Below are 6,000 nucleotides of genomic sequence, written 5' to 3'. Positions count from 1 at the left end.
GGGGGACCAGGAGCGCTGTGGTGGGAAATGGCACCTGCTTGAGCAACTTCTAGATTAGGGAGGACATTTGGGGGAAGGCATAAAGAATAACTAACTAACTAATACTGCATTTCATCACGCAAGCTGCACGCACCAAACGCAGCGCTGGGCAGGTGGGCAGCCTCGCTTATTGCAAGTGCAGTACTTGAAATTTCGGTTCATCCCCTAGTTTTAACTGTACAATTGACGTTTGTTCAGATTTAGGGATAGAAACATCGAAGCATCCGCTGAAGCAGAGGGAGGTGAGGGGTGGAGATGGATTACAGCAGCAAATCAAGTATTTTTGTTCTCATTCATACCCGTTACATCTATTTGGAGCAAAACGTGCTCTTGGCAGAGCAGTCCTAAACCATCACTCAGAGGCGACCTTCTTCAAGGGAGGGACTGCCTCTTGTGGGCTGAGGAGAAACCCAATCCCACAGGTTTTCAGCCCTTTAGACCCCAGGGAAACCTCTCTGGTGTGCGGGCAGGACAGGCAGGATGAACGGGCAGGGACCTGCCCTGCGTGGAGAGGACGGTGCCGGTGCCGGCGGCTGCGGGAGCCGCAACCACGCTTCCCATGTGGCTTCAGAGCCTCGAGCCGCTGCCGGCCGTGGCCAGCGGCTCCGACGGCGAAGCCACAAACAGCCCCATCTGCCTATTGACCGGGGCCCGCGGGCGCTGCCGCGGGCGGGGACATCGATCCCTGCTGTGGCACAGCGGAATCCAAGGCCACGAGGGGCAGCACAAGCACAGCCCCACAGCTTGGGCGCTGGTACCACGACACCGGCACCGCGACACCATCACCACAGCCACAACACCCGCACTGCACGGGAAAGCCATGTGCTATTGCAAGGGACCTCGGCAGCCGGTGCCTCACCATTGCTGGACCCAAGGGTGTGAAGGAGCCCGAGTTCAGCTCACCTGCACATCCCGACCTGAGCCCTTGAGGAGCTCCCGGCCCACGCGGCAGCATCCGTAGTGCGTCCGGCTGGACCTTGCACTGGGAAGAGCCGCAGCAGCGCTGGTAACTGGGGTTCCCATGCCATGGGGCACCCATTCCCACCGGGCACCCTGCACCCCAGGTGGAGCGTGGGGCTTTGTCTCCCTCTAGTGCACATCGCTCCGGAGCAGCTCAGCCATGGGACATGATGGACGGGGCACCCCGGGACGTGGCCAGAGCCCCGAGGCTGGGGCTCACCAAAGGGTTGGCCACTGCACCCAGTGGCACCGGGCGGCAGCGCTGCTTCCAGTGGCAGAGTAATGGTAGCATTCATGGACCATTGGCTGGTCCTGACGCAGGAATGCACCTGAGTGGAGGCTGCATCCTCGTAGGGCACAGTTTGGACTCAGCACCCCAAGAAACCACTCACCTGAAGCAGCACCCACAGTTTGTCACCTACAGTGGTGCAACCGGGAGAGTTTTATCACATCCCCACGCACCTTCTGTATTGACTTTCCCTGTTTGCCCTGTTAAACATATCCTGGCAGGGGTACAGGGTGACTTGTTATCCTTGCATTGCAATATCTAATTCACTGATATATCTATTATTCATTTATTTTTCTATTATTCATTTATTCACTGGGAATTTAGAGGCAATCAAAAAGGCACTCTTGGTCATTTTGCTATAAAAGCATTTTTGATCCTCCTCTCTGCCAATGCGAACTTGTCTCTCTCGCTTAAAATACATTAATGACCCATTACAGGGATGGGATCTGATGCCCTGCTTATATATAGGAGCGTCTTTGGAGATTTTGAAATTGATATAAATAAACAGGGGCTTGTTGTTAATGCGCTCATTAAGCAAGGGGTGGGCTGGGGTAAGGAACACAATCTTTTCCACTCCAAGCTCCCTGGGGGCTCTGCAATAGTAGATGTTAATGCCTAAAAACAAGTGACAAGACAGAAGAGCGAGCCCGTGCCCATCGGGCACCAAACAGCTCTCGCCACCCCGTGCTCCCAGGGCCGTGAGCCAGTCCCAAGCCCTGCACCCCATTTGCTGGAGCAGGGAAAGCACCGGCACAGGGACTGGGTCCCCGCAGCCCTCACAGCTGTACAACAGCCCCTCACTTCTGTTTCCCTGTTCCCAGCTGTGGTCACCCCTTTCCCTGCTTCTCCCTTTGTTCCTGGCCCGAGATGACGCCGGTCCCCAGCTCCGCAGGTGCCATGACCCGACAGCTTCCTGCCTCCCAGCAGATCCTTTTGCACAGGGTATTGTCCCCAAGCATCACCCATGCTGCTGAGCAAGGCAAGGGCACAGCCGGGCCACCGTGAACCCAAAACTTGCCCTTGACCACCAGTGCAACTTCCCTCAGCTATGCTGAGCGTGCAGGGTGCAGGTCACCACTGCCCACCACACAGACACCTCCTGGGGTTGTGCTTTGAGACAAAGCCAGATGAGGTGGTTTGCTGATGTCCTACTTCTTCTTTAGAGTCTCGGCTCTTCTCCCACTTCCATAAGCAGCATCTTCTCTGCTCACAGGAAGAACAAGCTTGGTGAGCTCCTCGGCCCACCATCTGGTCCATCTTAGAATCATAGAATAGTTAGGGTTGGAAAGGACCTTAAGATCATCCAGTTCCAACCCCCCTGCCATGGGCAGGGACACCTCACACTAAACCAGGTCACCCAAGGCCTTGTCCAACCTGGTCTTGAACACTGCCAGGGATGGAGCATTCACAACCTCCCTGGGCAACCTATTCCAAGAGACCAGGTCACCTCTGAGCATCCCTGTGTCTGGGAGCCTCCACTCAGGAGGAGAAATGAAAGCAGGGAATGGGCTGGAAAGGAGGGCTTGACACGAGCCCTGACATCAGGTGGAGATTTTCCATCTCTTCAGAAGAGTGTCCCCATGATGGCCATTGCCTGGTCACACACTGGTGTCTAAGCCAAGAGCACAGTGCTAGGGGATGGCCCACACCCTGTCCTGAGCTCATGGGGTTTTGAGAGGAAAAGCAGCAATAAAATCCAACTGGGAAAAGAAGTGGCCAGGTAAGAGCCGGGATGTGCATCTCCTTCTCATCCTGGCTGTTAAATGGCTGTGGAGCACCTGCAAAGGGCAAGTCCTTCACAACACAAAGGGCCCAGTATGGACCAGGGACAGGTCTCAGAGCAGACACTTGACTCTAAAGGCTTCTTGGGGACATAAGCTCTCCCTAGGCACTGCCACCCCATGCATCATGACACAGGCCATGCTGCTGTGGAACATCCCCATGGGCTGCCCACAGTGCAGCTGTTGGCACTATCACCCCCACTGCTTCCCTGGCAGCTCCCAGCAGTTGCAAAACCCAAAACACCCAAAGGCTTTCCTTTAGCTTCCAAATACCCATTTGCATCTTTCCTCCAAGGCTGCTGAAGGGCACGAAGGCCACTGCAGCAAACCCCCATGGTGGCCACAGTCAGGGCCAGGCAGAAGACATTAATTATCACATTACTGAAGCAGATTTAAAACAAAAGCAAGCAACCAAGAAGCCCTGAACCAAAACTGAAAACAAACCCCCCCCAAATGGCACCAGCATTATGGAAAAAATACAGTTATTACTGGCTGCAAACATTCAGGCTCCTGAGCAAGGCCTTTCATAGGTAATTTCTGTTGTAATTAACATCTCTGGGTCTAATGGATCCAAGTTTCAGGGGACAAAGAGCCGCATTGTTAACAGCCTGTGCTCCTGGCTGTGCCGGGCCAGGCTGGGGCTGGACTGACCGGGAAATCTCCGCTTTCATCTGTCATTAGCGTCAACCCAGCTGTTATACCCAGGAAATTAAAACTATTCACTGCAGTAAAGCTTTAACGTCCGCGGTTTTATTTGACGGCCTGTGACTTACGGGCTTGACTGCATCCCCCTGCTCTGATCTCTTGGATTTATGAGTTCGAAAAGGCACCGAGAGACAGCGCCGGTACTGAGCCCTGGCCAGGGAGTGACACAGCCCTGGGTGCCAGTCTCCCCCCGTGGCTCCCAGTGCAGCAGCTCCCTGTTGCCTCTGGCTTCAGGAGACCTGCCCAGGGCCAACTATGACACCCAGGCTGTGGTTGTTATTCGCATCCATCAGCGCTTCCATGCAGGGCAGCCAGCACAGAGCAGAGCATCACAGGGATGCCTGAGAGAAGGGATGGGTCTTGCAGCACTGGTCAGCACCGGAGGTGGGGACAGCCCGCTGCAGGACCGAGGAAAACCTGAGGTACAGCTCATCTCTGCCTCAAACTGCCCCATGTGTTTTACAGCCTCCTGAGCACGGATTCCTCCCTGCAAACTGCCATGCCGGCCCATCCATCAGTGATTTGTACACTTGGGAATAAAGGAAGGAGGCAGGACCCTCCTCTGAGCAGAACCTTCACTGCAGGCAAAGCAAGCAGACCAATCCTGCACCCGAAACCTTCACACGTGGTGCTCATCCTGCCCCACAGGGACAGGGAGCTCTGAGCTGCCAGCAGGGAACATGCAGGTCGGGAAAGCTGAAGTGGCTGCTTGGTGCCTATGGCTGTGCTGGAGAGCGGCTGCAGCAGCATCCTGGATTTCAGCATGCAAAGAAATGCTTAACAGATGGATTTTGCATCCATCCTTGTGGCTCCTAGAATAATCTTCATAAGCCACAATGTGCCCTTAATCCCACAACAAAATCAAGTCAAAGAGCAATTAATGTTCTGATACCTGTGGCTAGCTGAAGTGATATAGAGCTGAAGATTTCTTTTTCCATTTCACTCCAACTGTGGTTTTGTTTTTTTCCAGCCATTCTCTGGTCAGTGGTTTTAGGGGCACCAAGGTTCACTTCTGTGGGTAACCTCCACTGTTAGCTGTTGATTTAATTAACTCGGGCTCCTCTGCCTTCTTGACCATACCAACCCCAGCAGGGCTGGGTTTCAAACACAAACCCTGAGTATTTCTCAGGGCTTTAAAAAAAAAAGCAGCCCAGAGAAGTTAAAAAGAGGACTCTGAACGAGTGGGCTCTGCAGCTCCAGGGCAGCAGCATCGGTTGCTTAGTCCTAAACCCAATTATTTGTGACCTAAACTTGAACCAAGAGTTCAACAGCTCAAAGGGAAGGCACGACCACAGGGACGCTCGCAGCATCTCCAGAGGCAGCACTGAATGGCAGGTCCTGCAGCTTCGCAGAGGAAAAGGGAAGAGCAGAGGTTCTGAGCAGGGCAGGCAGAGAGAGAACCTCAGAGCCTGGGGAAGGGACCCACGTTGCCCCAGCAGAGCCCCGTAACTGCTGCCCCTATGGGCAGCATCCGCAGGTCCACGTCCAGGTGGGGTTTGGAGGAGGAGGAGCTCCAAGTCCTCTGGATTAGGAGCAATCAGAAACCAACTGTTCCCTACAGCAGCCTTTGCCAACCAAGCCACCAGTCCTGACCCCCACGAGAAACTCAGTCCCCAGCCTCCAGGGATGGGTCAGCGCCTTCAGCAGGACGTGGGGATGTCCTCAACCCGGTGCTGAACCACCCCGACCTTCGCCTGCAGCTGAAAGCCCAGCGGGGGCCGGCCCGGGCGGGCGCTGCCTTGTTTTTAGCAACCTCGTTGAAATTTAAATTGATTTGTTATTTATCCAACTGACAACAAAGAGAGAAAAAAAGAGCCCTAACTCTGTGCGCTGGGGAGATTGGATTCCTGTATCACTGTCAGCTGCATTAACTTACTTCCTGGACCTAAACTCAATTAGGGCAGCATTCCCTAGCATTAATAAATCAATACCAATGCCATTTTGATATATTTTGAATGTCTTTCATTATATATTTCAGGGCAGGGATTAGTGCTGGATTCAAAGTTAATGGGACGTGACAGGGCAGATCAAGTTGGGGAGGTAAAGCCTTAGAGCCGTTAGCTGTAATTGCTTTCTGTTGCAAAAGATTGTGGCGGTGAAACAAAGAGCTGCTCAACTTTTCTTGTCAGGGAGTAACCCTGTCCCTCTTTGGGGGGGGGGAAGAGGTGCTCAGCACCAGCAGAACGTCTCGGGTGGGGTTTGTGCCTGCACTGGGGCAGGGGTACG

Source organism: Pezoporus occidentalis, unplaced genomic scaffold (genome assembly GCF_034315485.1).
Source record: "Pezoporus occidentalis ecotype Australia unplaced genomic scaffold, CSIRO_AGI_Poc_V1 ctg321, whole genome shotgun sequence".
Classification (NCBI taxonomy): domain Eukaryota; kingdom Metazoa; phylum Chordata; class Aves; order Psittaciformes; family Psittacidae; genus Pezoporus; species Pezoporus occidentalis.
Note: the sequence above shows the minus strand (reverse complement) of the source record.